General features: G+C 46.9%; 1 protein-coding gene across 3 annotated transcripts in view; it reads left to right on the forward strand.

The window, feature by feature from the left end:
- The window catches only part of LOC139273141 (serine/threonine-protein kinase VRK1-like), a 208,704-nt gene that overhangs the window by 168,513 nt on the left and 16,227 nt on the right, over positions 1–23,964 (forward strand). The window lies entirely within an intron of this gene.

Genomic DNA, 23,964 nt, shown 5'->3' on the forward strand with positions numbered 1-23,964 from the left:
CTATTTAAGAGCATTTACATTTTAAATGCCCCCCCCCAAAGGTGTGCAGTTTATTTGCCCCACAAATGTATTTTTTTGCCCACATTTTTTAAAAATTTCCCCCCTCCCCCCCCCCCTGAAAATTAGTCCTCCTCTTCTGCCCCACAGACAACCCGCCCAGTGGCTGAGGCCTCCAGCAGCCATTTTCTGGCATAAGTGAGTGTTCAACCAGGAGCCCGCCAAAATGATGCTAATTCAGCCGATTCCCAAAAAATCCACTGATGTCAGCGGCTGCAAATCAGGTGGGCACAAAGCCTGGCCAACTTAATGCTGAGTTTCCACTTAAGCACAAAACCCTGGCTCCCATCTTTATAGTTTGGATAGAATTGTAGAAAATTTCCATGGAAAATCTCAGTACGGCCTACAAACAATGTTACCAATATCCTCTTTACTGTGACAAGTCTGAACCAAATCTATTTTTTTTAAAAAGATGTATTCTTCAGTTTGTGACTAAACATTCTGGATTTGAAAAATCTTTAAGCAAAATAACATTTTGAAATAAAGACAAGTAAAATAACCACGCTGATTGGAGAAAATAATTTCAGAAAACCTAATGAGAAAGAGAGTTTATTACTGTACATGCATACTTAATATCAGCCAGCGCACTGCTAGCAGTAATTGTGTAAAGTGCTTTTGTGATTTTGACATGAAAGGCATTGAATAAATGCAAGTATTATTATTACAATCAAAAGAATTCATAGAACAGTAAAGTGTTTGTACAGAGATGCCAGACAAGAAATACAGGAAAGGAATAACTAAGCTGCATAATCAGCCTCTGGCATCTGCACAAGAAAACACAGTAAAAGTAACTGGACTGGCAGTAGTGTTCAGTCATGACGTGGCATGTGGTCTTATTCCATCAGGGTGGGGGGGTGGGGCACTCAAACCCTGCACATAGTTGAGAACCTCTACTCCCTTCACAACATTTTAAAAGGGGGAAACATATTTTAAGAGATTTTACTTGAGCCAAAAAACATACATTCAGAAATTCCGGCCTCCCAGGTCCGTACGGAATGTGTATGGATCCGGGAAGGCATCGCAAAAGCCGGTTTTCAGCCAACAATGCGCATGCGCTGAAAACCAGCTTTTCCGATCTGTCAAACTGGAGCTTCCATATATCCATATCCAGGACATTCGCATGGGCAAGATTGCGGTATTTACCCATATCTTGCCCAACGTATGTCCTGAAAACTCTTGTGCCTGATAAAAGCAGGTGCATAGCCTACTTTTACAGGTGTAAAATTTTTAAAATACACAAAAACATAATAAAATAACATTAATAAAACACATTTTATTGTTAAAAACCCTCTCCACTACGGTGAGTTAATTTTAAATCACAATTAAAAAAACTTTTAAAAAACGGAAAAATATACTTTTTTAATAATACATAAATAACTAATTTAAATTAATAAAAATATGTGGTGTATTTTTTCTATTTTTTATTTGTGTTTTGGATGTTTGGGGGAGTTTTTCAATCATAATAATGAGAACTCCAACTTAGAGTTCCCATTATTATGAATGAGAAAATACTGTAGCTGGATTGGCTGGCCAGAGCCATGTGACTGCAGCTCCAGCTCTGCAGATATCCTGACGTGCACACACTCCGATGCACAGTCAGTGGAGGCCTCAGGACCGGGATCTCGTGGGCACAGCAGGTTCAGGTAAGTGCGCATCTTTTTTAACTTTCTTACCCGATCGCCTGCGGGAAACACCCAACCGGGATTTCTAGGCCATTATCTTGTTCAAATGGGTTCTTTTTTCACAACATCTGGGTCCAGGTGAATCATGCCAACAGCACTTGGAGCCACATAATTCAGTATGAACAAAAGGATGCCAATGAGGTGACTCATACAAAGATCTGGGCAAATCCCAAAATTGACTGTAATATAGGGCCCAAGTTTCCACACGATAAAAAACGGGTGCCCCTCCGAGCTGGGCGCACGTTTTTCGTGCCTAAAACGGCGGCGGAAAAAAAACTCGCGATTCTGGAGAGCCCTGCAGCTCCTTGTCTGTTTGGCGCGGCGCCCAGGGGGGCGGAGCCTACACTCGTGGCGATTTTGTAAGTGGGAGGGGGCAGGTACTATTTAAATAAGTTTTTTTCCTGCCGGCAACGCTGCGCGTGCGCGTTGGAGCGTTCACGCACGCGCAGTGTGAAGGAAACATTGGCACTCGGCCATTTTTTTAGTTCTTTGTAGCTGTTTAGTTTTTGAACATTTTTTAATAAAATCACATTGCCATCAGCACATCAGCACTGAGAAGGCTGCAGGAAGCCTCAGAAAGTTGAGGCAGCCGTTTCCCGATGACCTTCCCTTTTGCCGTCGGGAAATGGCTCCTCAATTTCTGAGGCTTCTTGCAGCCTTCTGTCTCCTTCCCTCCCTCCCGCCGTCTGGAACGGCTTCCTCCCCCCCCCCCCCCCGCTGCGTTCGGTCGGTCGGTTGGGTCCCTCCCGCCCGCTCGCTCGCTCGCCGTCTGGAACGGCTCCCCCCCCCGCGTTCGGTCGCTCGCCCGCCGTCTGGAACGGCTCCCCCCCCCCCGCTGCGTTCGGTCGGTCGGTTGGGTCCCTCCCGCCCGCTCGCTCGCTCGCCGTCTGGAACGGCTCCCCCCCCCGCGTTCGGTCGCTCGCCCGCCGTCTGGAACGGCTCCCCCCCCCCCGCGTTCGGTCGGTTGGGTCCCCCCCCCCCGCGTTCAGTCGCTCGCCCGCCGTCTGGAACGGCTCCCCCCCCCCCGCGTTCGGTCGCTCGCCCGCCGTCTGGAACGGCTCCCCCCCCCCGCGTTCGGTCGCTCGCCCGCCGTCTGGAACGGCTTCCTCCCCCCCCGCTGCGTTCGGTCGGTCGGTTGGGTCCCTCCCGCCCGCTCGCTCGCTCGCCGTCTGGAACGGCTCCTCCCCCCCCGCGTTCGGTCGCTCGCCCGCCGTCTGGAACGGCTCCTCCCCCCCCGCGTTCGGTCGCTCGCCCGCCGTCTGGAACGGCTCCTCCCCCCCGCGTTCGGTCGCTCGCCCGCCGTCTGGAACGGCTCCCCCCCCCCGCGTTCGGTCGCTCGCCCGCCGTCTGGAACGGCTCCCCCCCCCCACTGCGTTCGGTCGGTTGGGTCCCTCCCCGCCGTCTGGAACGACTTCCCTGAATTCGGTCGGTCCCCTCCCTCCCTCCCTCCCGCCCGCCGTCTGGAACGGCTTCCTTCCCCCCGCAACCCCCTGCGTTTGGTCGGTCGGTTCCCTCCCTCCCGCCCACCCGCCCGCCTTCGGGAACGGCTGCCTCGTTTTGTGAGGCTTGCTACAGCATTCTTCCTGGCTGAAGCACTTTCACACAGGTAGGAAGATGGTTTATTTAATCTTTTCTTGGCTTATAAATTTTTATTCAGGTTGGATTTATTTGTATAATATTTGTAGAAGTATAAATAAGGATTTATTGTAGAATTTAATGACTTCCCTTCCCTCCCCCCCCTCCCCCCCCCCACCTCGTTCTGGACGCCTAATTTGTAACATGCGCCTGATTTTTTTAATGAACTGGTTTTTTCAGTTCTACAAAAATCTTCACTTGCTCCATTCTAAGTTAGTTTGGAGTACGTTTTCACTGTGGAAACTTTCAAATCAGGTGTCAGTGGCCGGACACGCCCCCTTTTTAAGAAAAAATTCTGTTCCAAAGTGGAACTGTTCTACCTGACTAGAACTGCAGAAAAAAAAATGTGGAGAATTGCGATTTCTAAGATAGTCCGTTCTCCACCAGTTGCTCCTAAAAATCAGGCGCAAATCATGTGGAAACTTGGGCCCTTAGTCCTGGAACTTGATGCAAGTTGTGAAAGTTTGGTTGGGTTTTATTTTGGAATTTTGCTAAGTCAGCACTCTTTCAGACATAGATACCAGAAATTTGCAGAGAGGTCAACATAATTCCAACCCATCCCTTGTGCTCTCAGCTGCAATCCTAGCAGTTCTACCTTGGTTTGAATATAGAAAATGAACACTGAATGTGCCAGTATGCACCTCAGCTCTCTCCAGAAAACTGTATGATTTCAATAAAATGAAAATCAGATGGGTTCAATAACAGGCGTGTCATGTATCTTACAGTATTATATATAACTGTATCCCAACATGCTATACATGACTGTAATAAGATAAGACCTGTAACCACCAGCATACCTTACCACCAGGGGTGCACTTGCAAGAGACAGGTATATAAGCGCAGGTCTCAGGCAAGTGCAGCAGTGCAGAGCTGTGAAATAAAAGGTGCAGGTCCAGAGTGACCTTGACTTCACTACATGCCTTGTGTGAATCTGTACTGAGGGGACAGGACTTTACAGTGGCGACGGGTTACGGGATTACAGAATCCACAGAATGGCGAACAACGGATCAGATGAAAAGTACAATGCGAGAGACAATTGGGAGAACTTTATAGAAAGGCTCCAGCAAAGCTTTGTAACCAAAGACTGGTTAGGCGATGAAACAGCAGACAAGAGAAGAGCCCATCTCTTGACCAGCTGTGGCTCGAAAACATACGCTTTAATGAAGGATCTGTTGCACCTGAGAAACCAGCAAGCAAGTCGTTTGAAGAATTGAGAACACTGGTAAGAGACCACCTGAAGCCAGCGAGCAGCCTACACATGGCCAGATACAGGTTCTACAACTACCAACGCTGTGTGGGCAAGAGCATACCCGACTTCGTGGCGGAACTTCGGAGATTGGCTAGTTTATGTGAGTTCTCCGATGAACTGAGGAGAGAAATGCTGAGAGACTTTTTCATTGAAGGAATACGCCATGCAGGCATATTCTGAAAGCTCATAGAGACCAAGAACCTGACCTTAGAGGCAGCAGCACTGGTTGCACAGACATTCTTGGTAGGGGAAGAAGAAACGAGGTTGATTTACAATGCAGGTACTACAACTAACGAAATAATGGAACAAGGAGTTCACAGCATTAAAAAAGCTGCTACCCCCACACACAGACAAAACCGACAGAACAGGCTTTCTACAGCAAGCAGTGGCAACAGAAGCCATCAAGGGCCACAGGAACGGCCGTTCACACCTCATCAACCCACAATGCGAGCAATCAACTACAAACTGAGAGAAGCTCAAGAGAGATCAGCCAGATGCAGCTCATACTTTGCAAGCAGTCTGTGCTGGAGGTGTGGGGGTGGGCATTCGTCAAGGGAATGTCGATTTCAGCAGGCTGTTTGCAGGAACTGTGAATATACAGGGTATTTGGCCCGCATATGCAAAAAAACGGCAGCTCGGCTGGTATATGAATCGGATGTGTCGGAAAGCGGACCAGAAGACGGTGGGGACAGTACCCGGGACACCAATGTACAGCGGGTCAACACAATCAATGGCTGCTGCTCCTACGACAGGACGCCTCTGAAATTGATGAGGGTCCTACTCAATGGGATATCTGTCAACATGGAGCTGGATACAGGAGCGAGTCAATCTCTCATGGGCGCTCAACAATTTGAACAACTGTGGCCGCATAAAAGAGACAGACCAAAACTCACAAGGGTCGATACCAAACTAAGGACCTATACCAAAGAAATCGTACCAGTCCTCGGCAGCGCCATGCTCTCTGTCACACACAAAGGGACAGTGAACCGACTTCCCCTGTGGATTGTCCCCGGAGACCCCCCAGCACTGCTGGGGAGAAGCTGGCTGGCAAAACTAAACTGGAAATGGGATGATGTTCATGCCATGTCATTAGAGGAACGGACCTCCTGCTCAACAGTTATAAAGCGATTTGAACATCTCTTTCAGCCAGGTGTGGGCACTTTCAAAGGGGCCAAAGTCAAAATCTACATCACACAGGATGCTAGACCAGTCCATCACAAGGCCAGAGCTGCACCCTCTGTGATGAGGGAATAGACGGAACACGAACTAGACAGGCTTCTGCGGGAAGGCATTATATCACCTGTGGAATTTAGCAACTGGGCAAGTCCCATCGTCCCAGTCATGAAGCCTGATGGATCCGTATGGGCAGGGACTACAAATCTACCATAAACAGAGTCTTCCTACAGGACCAGTACCCGCTGCCCAGAGCAGAGGACTTATTTGCCACATTGGCTGGAGGTAAACTTTTCTCAAAATTAGACCTCACATCTGCGTATATGACGCAAGAATTGACCGAGGAATCCAAGCTACTCACCACCATCAACACACATCGAGGCCTTTTGATGTACAATCGATGCCCATTCGGCATCAGGTTGGCAGCTGCCATATTCCAGCACAACATGGAGAGTCTGCTCAAGTCCATCCCGGGGACGGTTGTATTTCAAGACGACATACTTATCACGGGCAGGGACACCAACTCCCATCTCCGTAATTTGGAGGAAGTACTAAAGCAGTTGGATCGGGTAGGCCTACGAGTCAAGAAATCCAAGTGCCTGTTTCTCGCACCCGAGGTTGAATTTTTGGGCAGAAAGATTGCCGCTGATGGAATCCGCCCAACAGAGTCCAAAACAGAAGCAATTCGCCTGGCACCCAGGCCCCGGAATGTCTCAGAACTGCGCGCCTTTCTCGGGCTACTCAATTACTTTGGGAACTTTATGCAGAACTTAAGCACGCTGCTGGAGCCTCTCCACGTGCTACTCAGGAAGGGGTGCGATTGGTTTTGGGGAGACGCCCAGGAACGCGCCTTCAATAAGGCACGCAACCTTCTGTGTTCCAACAGTGTTTTGACTTTCTTTGACCCAGGTAAAAAGCTAGTTCTCACATGCGATGCGTCAGCATATAGGGTCAGGTGCGTTTTGCAACATGTCAATAGTGCGGGCAAATTACAACCCATAGCTTATGCCTCCAGGTCACTTTCGCGGGCGGAGCGCGGGTACGGAATGGTCGAGAAGGAGGCGCTCGCGTGCGTGTATGGTGTCAAAAAGATGCACCAATACCTTTTCGGGGCCAAGTTCGCATTAGAAACCGACCACAAGCCCCTCACATCCCTGCTATCCGAGAGCAAGGCAATAAACGCCAACGCCTTGACGCGAATTTAACGGTGGGCACTCATGCTGGCGTCCTACGACTACACAATAAGGCACAGACCAGGCACAGACAACTGTGCCGACGCGCTCAGCAGGCTACCCCTGGCGACCACGGAAGGGTCTGACCAACAGGACTGTGAGATAGTCATGGCAATCAATGCCTTTGAGTTCACAGGTTCGCCCATGACAGCTCGCCAAATCAGAGCCTGGACGGCCAGCGACCTCACGTTATCCTTAGTAAAAAGATGTGTCCTAACCGGTGACTGGGCAGAGGCTCGCGATGCCTGCCCCGAGGAATTAAAACCCTTTCACAGGCGCATGCATAAGCTATCACTACAAGCAGACTGTCTGGTGGTCTGGTATTGACGCGGACTTGGAGCTCTGCGTCCGAAAGTGCACCATTTGTGCCCAACTCAGCTCCTGGCCTACCAAACCGTGGTCGCGGGTGCACGTAGACTATGCGAGCCCATTCATGAGCAAAATGTTCCTCGTAGTTGTAGATGCATTTTCAAAGTGGGTCGACTGCACCATTTTAAACTCGAGCACAACCTCCACCACTGTGGAGAGCCTTGCAACCATGTTTGCAATGCAAGGAATCCCTGACATATTGGTCAGTGACAATGGTCCATGCTTCACCAGCGCAGAATTCCAAGACTTTATAATTGACCACGGCATATATCACTTCAAGACGGCACCGTTCAAGCCGGCCTCCAATGGCCAGGCGGAGAGAGCAGTGCAAATCATTAAACAAGGCATGCTTAAAATCCAAGGTCCCACGCTGCAGGGTTGCCTGTCGCGACTGCTGTTGGCATACAGATCTCGTCTGCACTCACTGACTGGGATCCCCCCCCCCGTACAACTGTTGATGAAAAGGACTTTAAAAACAAGGCTCTCATTAATCCTCCCAGACATGCACGAAATCGTTGAGGCAAAGCGCCGTAAGCTGACTGAGTACCATGACAGAAATTCGAGGGGGAGATGGAATGAGATAGGGGACAAAGTGTTTGTACTAAACTATGGCAGGGGTCCCAAATGGCTTGCAGGGACAGTAACGGGCAAGGCAGGAAACAGGCTACTGATAGTACAAATGGACAATGGCAAAACCTACCGGAGGCATGTAGACCAAGTCAAAAGCAGATTTACCAACAGCACTGCGGAACCAGAAGCAGACTACAATGTGGAACTCGCACCACACCTGGTGGACAGACAGAGGGAACAACCTGAGGAAAGGGCAATCCCAACAGACAGCCCAGGCGAGTCAACAACAATCACACTAATCGAAACAGACAGCCCAGGCAAGATACCAGCAACCACACCCAAAGAAAAACAGACACCAAGGCAAACAACTGAACCACAACTCAGACGCTCCACGCGAGAGCGTAGACCACCTGAGAGACTGAACTTATAAAGAAAATAAGACCTTGGGGGAGGGTGATGTCATGTATCTTACAGTATTATGTATAACTGTATCCCAACATGCTATACATGACTAATAAGATATGACCTGTAACCACCAGCATACCTTACCACCAGGGATGCACTTGCAAGAAACAGGTATATAAGCACAGGTCTCAGGCAAGTGCAGCATTCCAGAGCTGTGAAATAAAGATGCAGGTCCAGAGTGACCTTGACTTCACTACATGCCTCGTGTGAATCTGTACTGAGGGGACAGGACTTTACAAGGCGAGCGAACTACTCTGCCAGATTACCGCCCATGAAGATAAATTTAACTCCAAATTTAAAAAAAAATAATTTTAAACTCTTTCCAATCCCAAATATCTTGAAGGTAATTGGCAAAAGAGCCAGAGGCAGCACGAGGAAAAAAATGTTATCTGCTACTTTTGAGTAAAACAGAAAGGAAGTACTTTTGTGCAAAGCATTCTCACTTAAAAAAACATTAAAAAGGCTTCGGCTATGGGCCAGGAAGTCATACACCACCATTTTCAGGGCGCTTTCACCCAGTTTCCTGCAGGCGGAAGGTTTCAAAATCCCCTCTTAAAGATCATGAAGTAACATTCAAAGAACGAGTTCTCCCAGTTGCCTAGCCAACATTCTTCCCTCTACAAATAGTAGCAAAAACAGATTATCTCATTTATTTAATTGCAGTCTGTGGCTTTGCGAACAAATAGGTGGGATGTTTGTCGACACAAGTCATTCGTTGTCAAATATTTGAAGACATTTCTAAAGGCTGTGATAAGGTTCTAAATAAATGCACGCCTTTCTGTCCCCTGATTTTTACAAACTCACAGGGAGATGCTTGACGATTCCCTGCATAGCACAGCTGATACGGGGCAGAAACAACTGCAGGGAATCAAACATGCAGCCTCTGTACAGGTATGCAACTTAATCATTTGATTTAAATCTAAAAATTGAAAATTACAGTGTATACATTTGCAACTTTGCACTAAAATGTCATTACATTTTACAACCTGGAGTATATAAGGACAGTTTAGGACTCAACTGGGTGGATGATGCATCATGCACACTCTGCACAGGTTCAGCTGGTGGTCCAGCTGAAGAGCCCGACAGGTAAGTTTTCATTTATTTTTGTGTATGCCAGGAGCGGTCTTTAAGTGACATCTGCTACAGAATCCCAGAGGGGACTTAACAGGAGTTAGGTCCCTTACATATAAATGAGGAACCCAACGTCGGGTTTAGGCAACCACCAAGGTGACAGAGAAATGGTCTGACTCAAAATCGGGTTGATGTCTTTCAGGCTCGAGTCGTTAGTCCTCAAAATTGGCCCTCGTTGCAACGAGGTCTAATTTACACTTCATAGCCTGAAAAGGACCAACAAGGAGAGGAAATGAAGACGTTCACGGGCTGGATTTTCGGCTTTCTGGTTTTTTTCGGCGAAAATGGTAGCAATACGTGAAACTTAACGTTTTTGCTACGCTACCGTTTTTAGGCCGAGCGTTCGGGTTTTACGTTTGAATCAGTAAGTGGGTTGTTGCATGAGGATTTGCGGTGCAAAAACGCAAATTTCGCCAAATTTAGTCCGGGGCTGGGAGCGCTGAGAGAGGTGCCATGGGAGGGGGAAAAAAATTCAAAAAAACATTTACAAGACACTTATCCATCGAATCGCTGAAAAAAAAAATCAATAAAAACTTTAACTCACCTTTTGTGCAGGTTTTCATACTTACCGCTGCTGGCAGGGCTGCACCGACAGGTTTGACCTGTCGGTATTCTGGGCGTAGCATACTGGTCGGGAGAGCCAAAAGTTGCACAGTAACGTGTTGCACATCGGTGCTCCTCTCCCCGGCGGAACGTCCCATCACTGTCACAACCAACGAGCCAAGGATCCCGCCCGAGTTTTGCGACCGTTTTTTTGCCGTGGAGGGTCAAATCGCGGCAAAAACTCGGTCGCAAACTTCTCAAAAATCTGGCCCAATATATGAGGATAAATGAAGAGGTGGAAGTCTATGTTGCTTTAGATAATACCCAATTTCACCACCATAAAAGAACAAACTTGCATTTACATAGCACCTTTCACGACTTCAGGACTTCCCAAAGCGATTTACAGTTAATGAAGGACTTTTGTAGTGTAGCCATGTGGGAAATGCGGCAAACAATTTGCTGCAGCAGTTCTTCTTCAAATAGTACCATAGGATCTTATATGTCCACTGAGGAGGCACGTGGGGCCTCGGTTTAACGCCTCATGCAAAAGATGGCACCTCAGACAGTGCGGCGCTCCTCCAGTACTGCACTGAAGTGTCAACCTAGATTTTGTGCTCGAGTCTCTGGAGTGGGGCTTAAACCCACATCCTTCTGAGGTGATAGTGCTACCAGCTGAGCCACAGCTGACACTTCTTTATCATGCACTACTAGTAGAATATCTTCGGGGCTAAGCATGGGAGTTCAGAAAAATGCTAAGAATTACAAAGCCTTTATCAGCAGCAATTGGACACACATAAAAATGGTTAATTCAAGGTGGTTCCTTGTAATTGGGTTTTTATTTAAGGATTAACCAACCTTGTTTTACGAAAGTGAGTCTGTGTCATGAATTGTGAAGTATTTGACACACACTGATGGTTTGATAGAGAGTTTGTTCTTTGGTGCCTTTCATTGCTTTATTGACACTGAACTTACTTCAGCTTTGTCAATATCCGCAGCTAAGATGAAGAAAGTACCTTCTGAACTCACTTAAATCAACCAAGTCGAGAGTTCGGCGAGTCGGGAGTTCGGTGAGTTGGGAAGCCCTGCGTATTCGGGGGCCGGAGGTCCGAGTGTTCGGGAGGTCAGGAGATTGAGGAGCAGGAGGCCCAGAGATCCGAGTGTTCGGGAGGTCAGGAGTCTGAGGAGCAGGAGGCCCGGAGACGGGCGAGGAGTTCCCTTCTGGCAAGGAGCTCACAGCCCTCGGCCGGACAGATCAGTGATTGGCTGTTTGATTGGTAAGTATCTCTCTTTCTCTTTTAATCAGATAAGTTTAAATAGAGGAATGGCATGACCGCTCAGTCCTGTGGAGTGCACATCCTGCAGCATGTGGGAAGTCCTGGACGCTTCGCGTGGCCTAGACAACCATATGTGCAGGAGGTGCATCCAGCTTCAACTACTCGAGCTCCGCGTTTCGGAGCTTGAGCGGCGGCTGGAGTCAATACGGTGCATCTGCGAGGCTGAGAGCTACGTGGATAGCACGTTTCAGGAGGTGGTCACCCTGCAGCTTAAAAGCGTGCAGGCAGAGGGGCAGTGGGTGAACATCAGACGGAGGAAGAACGCTAGGCAGGTAGTGCAGGAGTACCCCCCTGAGTCCATAGAAACACAGAAAATAGGTGCAGGAGTAGGCCATTCGGCCCTTCGAGTCTGCACCACCATGCAATATGATCATGGCTGATCATGCACTTCAGTACCCCATTCCTGCTTTCTCTCCATACCCCTTGATCCCTTTAGCCGTAAGGGCCACATCTAACTTCCTTTTGAATATATCTAACAATCTGGTCTCAACAACTTTCTGTGGTAGAGAATTCCACAGGTTCACAATTCTCTGAGTGAAGAAGTTTCTCCTCATCTCGGTCCTAAATGGCTTACCCCTTATTCTTAGACTGTGACCCCTGGTTCTGGACTTCCCCAACATCCGGAACATTCTTCCTGCATCTAACCTGTCCAATCCCGTCAGAATTTTATATGTTTCTATGAGATCCCCTCTCATTCTATTAAGGGCCTTGGTGAGGCCTCACCTGGAATATTGTGTTCAGTTTTGGTCTCCTAATCTGAGGAAGGACATTCTTGCTATTGAGGCAGTGCAGCGAAGGTTCACCAGACTGATTCCCGGGATGGCAGGACCGACATATGAGGAGACTGGATCGACTGGACCTGTATTCACTGGAGTTTAGAAGGATGAGAGGGGATCTCATAGAAACATGATGGGACTAGACAGGTTAGATGCAGGAAAAATGTTCCTGATGTTGGGGAAGTCCAGAACCAGAGGACACAGTCTAAGGATAAGGGGTAAGCCATTTAGGACTGAGATGAGGAGAAACTTCTTCACTCAGAGAGTTGTTAACCTGTGGAATTCCCTGCCGCAGAGAGTTGTTGATGCCAGTTCATTGGATATATTCAAGAGGGAGTTAGATTATGGCCCTTACGGCTAAGGGGATCAAGGGGTATGCAGAGAAAGCAGGAAAGGGGTACTGAGGGAATGATCAGCCATGATCTTATTGAATGGCGGTGCAGGCTCGAAGGGCCAAATGGCCTACTCCTGCACCTATCTTCTATGTTTCTATGTTTAATTGATTCCAACATTTTCCCCACCACCGATGACCGGTCTATAATTCCCTGTTTTCTCTCTCCTTTTTTAAAAAGTGGGGTTACATTAGCTCCCCTCCAGTCCATAGGAACTGATCTAGAGTCTATAGAATGTTGGAAAATGACCACCAATGCATGCACTATTTCTAGGGCCACTTCCTTGCGTACACTGGGATGCAGACTGTCAGGCCCTGGGGATTTATCGGCCTTCAATCCCATCAATTTCCCTAACACAATTTGCTGACTATTAAGGATTTCCTTTAGTTCCTCCTTCTCGCTAGATCCTCAGTCCCCTAATATTTCCGGAAGGTTATTTGTGTCTTCTTTAGTGAAGACAGAACCAAAGTATTTGTTCAATTGGTCTGCCATTTCTTTGTTCCCCATTATAAATTCACCTGATTCTGACTGTAAGGGACCTACATTTGTCTTCACTAATCTTTTTCTCTTCACATATCTGTAGAAGCTTTTGCAGTCGGTTTTTATGTTCCCTGCAAGCTTACTCTCATATTCTATTTCCCCCACCTAATTAAACCCTTTGTCCTCCTCTGCTGAATTCTAAATTTCTCCCAGTCCTCAGGTTTGCTGCTTTTTTTGGCCAATTTATATGCCTCTTCCTTGGATTTAACACTATCCCTAATTTCCCTTGTAAGCCACGGTTGAGCCATCTTTCCCGTTTTATTTTTACACCAAATAGGGATGTACAATTATTGAAGTTCACCCATGTGGTCTTTAAATGTCTGCCATTGTCTATCCACCATCAACCCTTTAAGTATCATTCACCAGTCTATCCTAGCCAATTCATGTCTCATTCTGTTAAAGTTACCTTTCTTTAAGTTCAGGACTCTAGTCTCTGAATTAACTGTGTCACTCTCCATTTTAATGAAGAATTCTACTATATTATGGTCACTCTTCCCCAAGGGGCCTCGCACAATAACACTGCTAATTAATCCTCTCTCATTACACAGCACCCAGTCTAGGATGGCCAGCTCTCTAGTTGGTTCCTCGACATATTGGTCTAGAAAACCATCCCTTATACACTCCAAGAAATCCTCCTCCACCGTATTACTACCAGTTTGTTTAGCCCAATCTATATGTAGATTAAAATCACCCATGATAACTGCTGTACCTTTATTGCACACATCCCTAATTTCCTCTTTGATGCCATCCCCAACCTCACTATGACTGTTTGGTGGTCTGTACACAACTCCCACTAGCGTTTTCCGCCCTTTGGTGTTCTGCAGCTCTACCCATACAGATGCCACATCACCCACGCTAATGTCCTTCCTTACTATTGCGTTAATCTCCTCTTTCACCAGCAATGCTACCCCACCTCCTTTTTCTTGCAGTCTATCTTTCCGGAATATTGAATACCCTTGGATGTTGAGTTCCCAGCCTTGGTCACCCTGGAGCCATGTCTCCGTAATCCCAATTGCATCATATCCGTTAACAGCTATCTGCGCAGTTAATTCGTCCACCTTATTACGAATGCTCCTCGCATTGAGACACAGAGTCTTCAGGCTTGTTTTTTTTTAACACTCTTTGTCCTTTTAGAATTATCTTGTAATGTGGCCCTTTTTGATTTTTGGCTTTGATTTTTCTGCCCTCCACTTTTACTTTTCTCCTTTATACCTTTTGCTTCTGACCCCATTTTACTTCCCTCTGTCTCCCTGCATAGGTTCCCATCCCCCTGCCCTATTAGTTTAAATCCTCCCCAACAGCACTAGCAAACACTCCCCCTGGGACATCGGTTCCAGTCCTGCCCACGTGCAGACCGTCCCGTTTGTACTGGTCCCACCTCCCCCAGAACCGGTTCCAATATCCCAGGAATTTGAATCCCTCCCTCTTGCATCATTCCTCAAGTCATGTATTCATCTTAACAATCCTGCTATTTCTACTCTGACTAGCACGTGACACTGGTAGCAATCCTGAGATTACTACCTTTCAGGTCCTATGTTTTAATTTAACTCCGAGCTCCCTAAATTCAACTTGTAGGACCTCATCCCGCTTTTTACCTATATCGTTGGTACCTATATTCACCACGACAACTGGCTGTTCACCCTCCTCCTCCAGAATGCCCTGCAGCCGCTCCGAGACATCCTTGACCCTTGCACCAGGGAGGCAACATACCATCCTGGAGTCTCGTTTGCAGCTGCAGAAACACCTATCTATTCCCCTTACAATTGAATCCCTTACCAATATAGCTCTCCCACTCTTTTTCCTGCCCTCCTGCGCAGCAGAGCCACCCATGATGCCATGAACTTGGCTGCTGCTGCCTTCCCCTGATGAGCCATCTCCCCCAACAGTACCCATCTCGCTTTCCAACCGATATTCTCTCTTGAGTATCAGTGAAGGCGATGGTGCATCTTGGGAATGCAGTCAGAGCCAAGTCCACGGGTGGCTCAGCTGCACAGGGGGAAGGGACAAAGAATAAGAGAGCTTTAGTATTAGGGGATTCAGTAGTTAGGGGAACAGAGAGGCATTTCTGCGGCCGTAGATATGACTCCAGGATGGTATGGTGCCTCCCTGGTGCCAGTGTCAAGGATCTCACAGAGCGGACACAGGGCATTCTGGGAGGGAGAAGGTGAACCACTAGAGGTCGTGGTCCATATCAGGACCAATGACATAGGTGGAAAGAGGGATGAGGTCCTGCAGGCAGAATTTAGGGAGCTAGGAAGAAAATTAATGGGTAGAACTTCAAAGGTAGTAATTTCCGGGTTACTACCGGTGCCACATGCTAATGACGACATGAATAAAAGGATAGAGACGATGAATGTGTGGCTAGAGAATTGGTGTAGGAGGGAGGGCTTTAAATTCCTGAGGCATTGGGACCGCTTCTGAGAGAGATGGAACCACCACAAAGCGGACGGGTACACCTCAACAGCGCCAGGACCAATATCCTCGCGGGGAGTTTTGCTGGTGCTGTTGGAGAGAGTTTAAACTAGCTTGGCAGGGGGATGGGAACCAGAAAACAAATTCAATAGGGAAGGAAGTAAAGCTGAAATTTGATAGCAAGAATTTAGAAAGCTAATCTGCAAGACAGGAAGCAAGGGTTAGTAAGTAGTAATCAAGGAGGTCTTCCTGTGCTAAATGGTATATACTTTAATGCAAGGAGTATAGCGAATATAGCAGATGAGCTAAGAGCACAGGTAGACACTTGGGAGTATGACATTATAGCCATTATAGAGACATGGCTGAAAGAGGGGCAGGGTTGGCAGCTCAATATTTCTGGTTACAGGATTTTTAGACAAGACAGAGAGGGGAGGTAAAAGGGGGGCGGGGGGGTGGGTGTTGCAGTAATGATTAAAGAAACTATTACAGTGGTGAGGAGGGATGATATGTTCGAGGGATCATCAAATGAGGCCATATAGATTGAATTGAAAAATAAAAAAGGAGCAATCACACTGCTGGGTGTGTATTATAGACCCCCAAACAGTGGGAGGGAGATAGAGGAGCAAATATGTAGGCAAATTGCTGTGAAGTCCAAAAAACATAGGGTAGTAATAGCAGGGGATTTTAATTATTCTAATATTGATTGGGACAAATATAGTGTGAAGGGTATAGAGGGTGCGGAATCCTTAAAATGCATTCAAAAGAATGCATTCAAGTCAGTATGTAACAAGCCCAACACGAGAGGGGGTGGTTTTGGGAAATGAAGCTGGGCAGGTGGAAGGGGTATCAGTGGGAGAGCACTTGGGTGCCAGTGACCATAATTCAGTCAGATTCATTAATTATGGATAAGGACAAGGATAGACCAGGAATAAAAGTCCCAAATTAGGGAAAAGCTAACTTTGCTAAGTTGAGGAGTGTTTTGGCCACGGTGGACTGGAAACAGCTACTTCTGGGTAAATCATTGTCGGAACAGTGGAAGTCATTCAAGGAGGAGATCCGGAAAGCTCAGGCCAAACATGTGCCCTTAAAGAAAAAGGGTGGGAATAACAATTCAGGAGCCCCCTGGATGACTAGGGACCTACAGGGGAGGATAAAGCAAAAAAGGAAAGCTTATGTCATATACTGATGGCTAAATACTGTAGAATCTCTGGAGGAATATAGAAAGTTCAGAGGTAAAATTAAAAATTAGGAATGCTAAAGGAGAGCATGAAAAATTCTTGGCTAGTATTTATAGTATGTTCTATAAATATATTAAGAGCAAGAGGGTAACTAAAGAAGGGGTAAGGCCTATTAGAGACCATGAGGGTAATCTTTGTATGGTAGCGGAAGATGTTGGTATGGTTCTTAATGAATACTTTGCGTCTGTTTTCACAAAGGAAAGGGGTAATGCAGATACTGCTATCGAGATGAAGTGTGACATTCTGGATGAAATAAACATAGTGAGAGAGGAAGTATTAAAGGGTTTAGCAGCTTTGAAAGTGGATAAGTCCCCAGGCCTGGATGAAATGTATCCCAGGCTGTTGAGCGGGCTAAAAGAGGAAATAGCAGAGGCCTTGACCATCATTTTGCAGTCCTCTTTGGATTTGGGCATGGTGCCGGAGGACTGCTAATGTGGTAGCCTTGTTTAAAAAGGGAGAAAGGGATTGCCCGAGTAATTACAGGCCCGTCAGCCTAACCTCAGTGGTGGGAAAATTATTGGAAAAAATCCTGAAAGACAGGATAAATCTACATTTGGAAAGGCAAGGATTAATTAGGGACAGTCAGCATGGATTTGTTAAGGGAAGATCGTGTTTGACTGACCTAATTGAATTATTTAACGAAGTAACCAGGAGGGCCGATGAGGGTAGAGCATACGATGTAGTGTATATGGACTTTAGTAAAGCTTTTAATAAGGTCCCACATGGTAGACTGGTTATGAAGGTTAAAGCCCATGGGATCCAGGGCAAAGTGTCAAGTTGGATCCAAAATTGGCTTTGAGATAGGAAGCAAAGGCTAATGGTTGATGGATGTTTTGTGACTGGAAGGATGTTTCCAGTGGGGTTCCGCAGGGCTCAGTACTGGGTCCCTTGCTTTTTGTGGTATACATCTATGATCTAGATTTGAATATAGAGGGTATGATTAAGAAGTTTGCAGATGACACTAAAATTGGCTGTGTGGTTGATAATGAAGAGGAAAGTCATGGACTACAGAAGGATATCAATCTACTGGTCAGGTGGGCAGAACAGTGGCAAATAGAATTTAATTCAGAGAAGTGTGAGGTAATCCACTTTGGGAGCGCAAATAAGAAAAGGGTATACACATTAAGCGGTAGGCCACTTAAAAGTGTCGATGACCAAAGGGACCTTGGAGTGCTTGTCCACAGATCCCTGAAAGTAGCAGGCCAGGTGGATAAGGTGGTTAAGATATATGGAATGCTTGCCTTTATTGGCCGAGGCATAGAATACAAGAGCAGGGAGATTATGCTTAAATTGTATAATACTCTGGTTAGGCCACAGCTGGAGTACTGTGTGCAGTTCTGATCGCCGTATTATAGGAAGGACGTGATTGCACTAGAGGGTGCAGAGGAGAATTACTAGGATGCTACCTGGAATGGAGAATCTTAGCTATGAGGCCAGATTCGATTGGCTTGATTTGTTCTCATTGGAACAAAGGCCGAGGAGACCTCATTGAGGTATACAAAACTTTGAGGGGCCTGGATATAGTGGATAGCAAGGGCTTATTTCCCTTGGTGGAGAGGTCAATTACGAGGGGGCATAGTTTTAAGGTGATTGGTGGAAGGTTCAAAGGGGATTTGAGGGGAGGCTTCTTCACGCAGAGGGTTGTGGGGGTCTGGAACTCACTGCCTGGAAGGGTGTGGATGCAGAAACCACATTTAAAAGGTGTTTGGATGGGCACTTGAAGCCTGCAGGGTTACGGGCCGAGAGCTGGTAAGTGGAATTAGACTGGATAACCTCCTGTTGGCTGGTACAGATATGATGGTAAGTACTGCAGGCAATCAAATATGGCCAGGGTGATCTCCTGAACTGGTTTTGATTGCCTGGATGGGTTGAAGAGGAATTTTCCCAGTTTTTTTTTCCCCAATTGGCCTGGGTTTTTATCTGGCTTTTACCTCTCCCAGGCATTCACAGGTTCCGGTAGGGGTGGAGAGTAGAATGTTTCAGTGTAAGGGGTGTCGCAGTTGTGTGGGGCGGACTGGTTGGGCCAGGTACTCTTTACCGGCCCGCCTTTGTTCATTGTTCATAAGTTTATATGTAACCTTCAGGGTTGCTGACCGAGGGCTGTGTGGCTCTTTGTCGGCCGGCGTGGACACAATGGGCCTAAATGGCCTCCTTCTGCGCTGCAGACTTGTATGTTTCTATTTAGCATTTCAGAAACAAAGGCTTCATTCCATGATTTATTCCTAGACTCTCGTTTACTGTCATTATAATGAGACTCCACTAAACCTTGCATTTATTTTCTTCATCAATGTAAGATGTTTGTGTTAACCTTCATCAAGTTTTTTCCGCTGTTAGAGAATCTGTTTCCACATCTCAATGCACTGCACAGTCATGAAGTTCTGTCTTCACATTAAAGACACCCACCATCGTGTTGTGTGGCACTACCACTGTGCTAAATGGGATAGATTCAGAACAGATGTAGCAGCTCAAAACTGGGCATCCATGAGGCGCAGTGCGCCATCAGCAAGAGCAGAATTGTATTCTGCCACAATTTGTAAGCTCATGGCCCAGAATATCCCTCACTACCATTATCATCAAGCCAGGGAACCAACCCTGGTTCAATGAGGAGTGTAGAACAGCATGCCAGCAGCAGCACCAGGCGTATCTAAAAATGAGCTGCCAACCTGGGGAAGCTGCAACACAGGACTACATGCATGCTAAAAAGCCAGAAAAAACATGCTATAAATAGGGCTAAGTGATCCCACAATCAACGGATCAGATCAGCTCTGCAGTCCTGTCACATCCAGTCGTAAATGGTGGTGGACCATTAAACTACAAAAAGAAGGGAGGCCTCATGAATATCCCCATCCTTAATGATGGTGGAGCCCAGCACGTGAGTGCAAAAGACAAGGCTGAAGCATTTGCAACCATCTTCAGCCAGAAGTGCAGAGTGGATGATCCATATCTGTCTCCTCCCGCGGTCCCTACTATCACAGAAGCCAGTCTTCAGCCAATGCGATTCACTCCACATGATATCAAGAAACGGCTGAGCGCACTGATACAACAAAGTCTATGGGCCCTGACAACATCCTGGCTGTCATGCTGAAAACTTGTGCTCCAGAACTAGCTGCGCCTCGAGCCAAGCTGTTTCAGTACAGCTACAACATTAGCATTGTTGGGGTAAAAAGACTTCTCTTCCTCGAGGTGGACTCCCTGATATAAAGAGTTGACACCTGCCCTTTGACATAGCGACCACGGAATCACTCAGACGAAACCTCGGTTAACTGGTCTTTTATTCGAACGTGCTTGGGAAGGTTCTGCGAACATTTCTTCGATCAGAGGTTTTACAATTACAATTATGCAGTTTTCCGAGGTGTGTGACCTTCCTGCAAAACCACCGATTGGCCTACTGTTATGATCGAAGTTACATTGATTTGTTGACTCTTATCAGACTAGCTCGGAGTGGTTCTTCCTCACCTGTCCATTTCTCATCACATGTCACCCTTCTGGAATGTGTTCAACTTTGCTTGTTTTTCATGACGTGTGAAATAACCAGGGTTTGCTATGAGATTCAGATGCTGTTTACAATCCATGTTCCCAAATATTTGTGTCCTTGTTCTCTGTACTGAATGAGTGTTCTAAGGTCAATCTAATGGATGGTTCATTACCCATCAGGCTTCGTTATTCCTCTCTTACATTAGGCTAGTATGAGCGTGCTTTACATACATAAGCAGGTTATACATAAATTGGTCAATATTACAATCCCTACTGTTAGTGAAAATAAATTCACATAGACTCTGGTAAGGTAAGAGAGACAACTTTATTGCTAACAGAGCTCTGGGAGAAGAGTTGAGATCCCGTGACCTGCGAAGCACCTTCTCCCCGAGTGACTAGTGCCGCGGGGTTATAAGCAGTTTACAGAGGGCGGAATACAATCATTTAAATTCATTTACATACAACCAATCGATCAATATGGCAACGCAATTCATTTACATACAACCAATCATATTGTTGCACAACTTTTTAGTCCAAGTGAAACCTGATAGCATGGCGCGAGTTTGGGGGCCCTTCCTCTTTATCTTCTTTTGTGGTTAGTTATTCTGTTGCAAAGCTTTCTATGAAACAGTGGCCTGCACCTGGCCATGAGTCACTTGTTGCTGCAGAGTTCATATCAGCGGACAGCAAATAGGCTTCTTGGTACAAAGTTCATTTTGTGGCAAGGCAGATAGTTGTCTTACCCCATCATGCTTTGCTATGTCCGAAAATCCACTCCAACAGTTCCCCCTGTTGGTCCTGGAGGACGTTCATGAAATCCAAATGACCACAATGAAGGTGGCTCAGTGCCTAATATGCGGCCTTCGAGGCAAGTTACTTCCCTGACATTTCGTATGTACACCTTGCCTGTAGCTTTAGCCTAACCTTCATAGGTAGTGGTCTGTGCCTGCGTCGCCCGCTCCGTCTTCCTCGGCATCTCCGGGTGTTCCCATCAGATGTTCTTTTCCGGTGATCACGCTGGCAACCGGCACTATTCGGGCCATCATGACTTTACAGCAGATATTAAAACATCCGATAATCAAGCAACAAGTAATTATTATTACAACAAGAATAACTACTCCATGTGTTAAATAGGACCCCCAGGATCCCCCTAATAGCCAGTCAAGCCAGCTATTCCCCCTTTTTGGGCCTTGTCTAAACTCGTCAGGCATCAATGGCTTGGGTGATATTATATGATTCATCCGTAACATGCGTTATACATTTGTCTCCTATTATTGTGCATACTCCCCCGTGTTGGGCCAACTGATAATCTACGGCATACCGGATCTGCTGCGTATACAATCTTAATTCAGACAGCTCCCGGTTGATGGCATCCAATCCCTTAGATGTGCTATTTCCCAGAATGGTTAATCCACAAATAAGATAATTCCTATTTTTGGCACTAATTACCCCCGCTGATCCCCCCACAGACAGGGCCCCGAGGAACCCGTAACCCAGTGATGATCCCAGCGTGATAGGATCCTCCCAATCGGCACAGAACTCCTTGCTGATGGCCTGTGTTACTATCCTTCTCCGGGTATGCCCCCTTTTGGGGCATGGAACAGTGAGAGGTCCTATAGTTCCTAATGCAAAGAGGACCGGTGTTGCAGTCTTGAAGGTGCCATTGAGGAGGAACACGAATCCCTCCTTAGCTCTATAACACTTTATGTCGGTGTTGCTAACACTCGTGAACTGCTTATACCACCAAATTGCTTGGTTCCCTTGAATTTGAGCCCGATCCTACCAATTGGTAAGCATCAAACGGGTATGTCCATGTTTCTGAGCTGACATGAGTTCCGTTGCACTGACCGCAGATAACTTGCCTCCCTGCGGTCACGTTCAGGCATCTTTGCTCATTATAGGTGCAAGTAAACTGGCTTCTATGCACTCGACAGTGCTGACGGGCACACTGCGTCTGCACACAGGTGGCGTTCTCGGGGACCAGGGCATATGCACACCCCCATCCTTGCCCCGAGAAGCAAAGCGGGTAGCTTGCATTGTCTGAGCATACTGTTTCGTCCTTTCCTCTGGACCCCCTGCACACAGGATCTGTGGGATTTATTAATTCCACACATCTTCCCGGTATACCCCTTCTATATTCGCCCATTTGTCCCTCACAGGGTGCATCCGAGGTATCCGCTGTATATAAGTCACGGGGGGTCCACCCAGGGATTACCACGAACAGGGCCTCTACTGATTGGGCTAGTGGGTAACACACGGTTCGATTGCCCTGTAAACGTATCTGGGTCTTGAAAAACAAGTTATCTTCTAATCCTATTAGCTTTACAACCGTGACAACATAGAGTAACGCGATTATATACGCTATCTTAGACATGTTTGTTACGCTCAAACAATACAATATTTACACATTAGCAGTAGTCGTAATTTGGACTTGCTTGCAGTCGTCACCTGTTCGGGGTGCATAAACAAGTATCCTGGTTACATTACCGTGAATCACATGTCTTATGTTTACTCATTAGTTTCTTTGTACAATTTCAACTGGGTCCAATGTTTCCATACCCTCTTCCCTCTTATGTCCAGACAGGCACAGGTGTCTCCACTGATTATGACCTCATATGGGCCATTCCATTTTGGTGCAAACCCTGGTTTTTCAGGTAATGTTTTTACCATGACGCGACGTCCCGCCATCGGGACGTCAGGGAGCCTTTCAAGCTCTTTCTGAGCGTCTCTCTCTTCCTGATTGTCTCTTACTAATTTACGCATCCCTTTGAGTTGAGTGCTTAGTTCCAAAACATACCGTTTAATTTTGTCTTTTAATGGGCCTACATCGGTCCCACCTGTTATGATGCTTCCTGGTAATTGCATCGCCCTTTCTGTCATTAGTTCATAAGGGGTTAATCCGGTTGTCCGGTTTACCGTGGCTCTTAACTTCATTAATATAATAGGAAGAACGTGGACAGAAGTATTACCTGACGTTTGTATGGCCTTTGCCAGGGCGTTCTTAAGGGTGCGGTTCATGCGTTCTACCATTCCAGAACTCTGCGGGTGGTAGGGGATGTGGAATTTTTGTTTTTATGCCCATCAGCTGGCATATTGTTTTTACAATCTTCCCGGTGAAGTGGGTGCCTTAGTCGGAATCTATCTGAAGAGGCACTCCCCATTGGGGAATCACCTGCTCGGTCAATATCCTTGCCACTGTTGAGGCAGTGCAATCACGTGTGGGGAAAGCTTCCACCCACCGGGAAAATTGATCTATAATCACTCGGCAATATCTTTTTCCATGGGATGGGGGCAAAGGACCTGTGAAATCAATTTATAAATGTTCCCATGGGCCCCGTGGACGGGGCTGGTGTCCCATTTTAATTTTAATGGGCCTGCCTGGATTATATTGTGCGCACGTAACGCATCGGTGGCAATGTTTGGCAATATCTCTCCCCATCCCCTTCCACCACCAATCTCTTCCAAGACTCCCGGTCATGGCCTCTCGTCCCAAATGGGACAGGCCATGGTGCAACTCCAATAAGGTATTCTGTATGCATTCAGGCACCATTACCTTGTCGTTTCGTCTCCAAACGTTATCCTTTCCTTGTGTTGCGCCCTTTGTCCACATACCCCTTTCTTCCTCAGAAGTGTCCTGGTGTAGTTTCTCGATACTTATCTGTTCGTCTCGGACCCCAGCGGCGCTGACTGAG

This window comes from Pristiophorus japonicus, chromosome 9 (assembly GCF_044704955.1).
Source record: "Pristiophorus japonicus isolate sPriJap1 chromosome 9, sPriJap1.hap1, whole genome shotgun sequence".
NCBI classification, from domain to species: Eukaryota; Metazoa; Chordata; class Chondrichthyes; family Pristiophoridae; genus Pristiophorus; species Pristiophorus japonicus.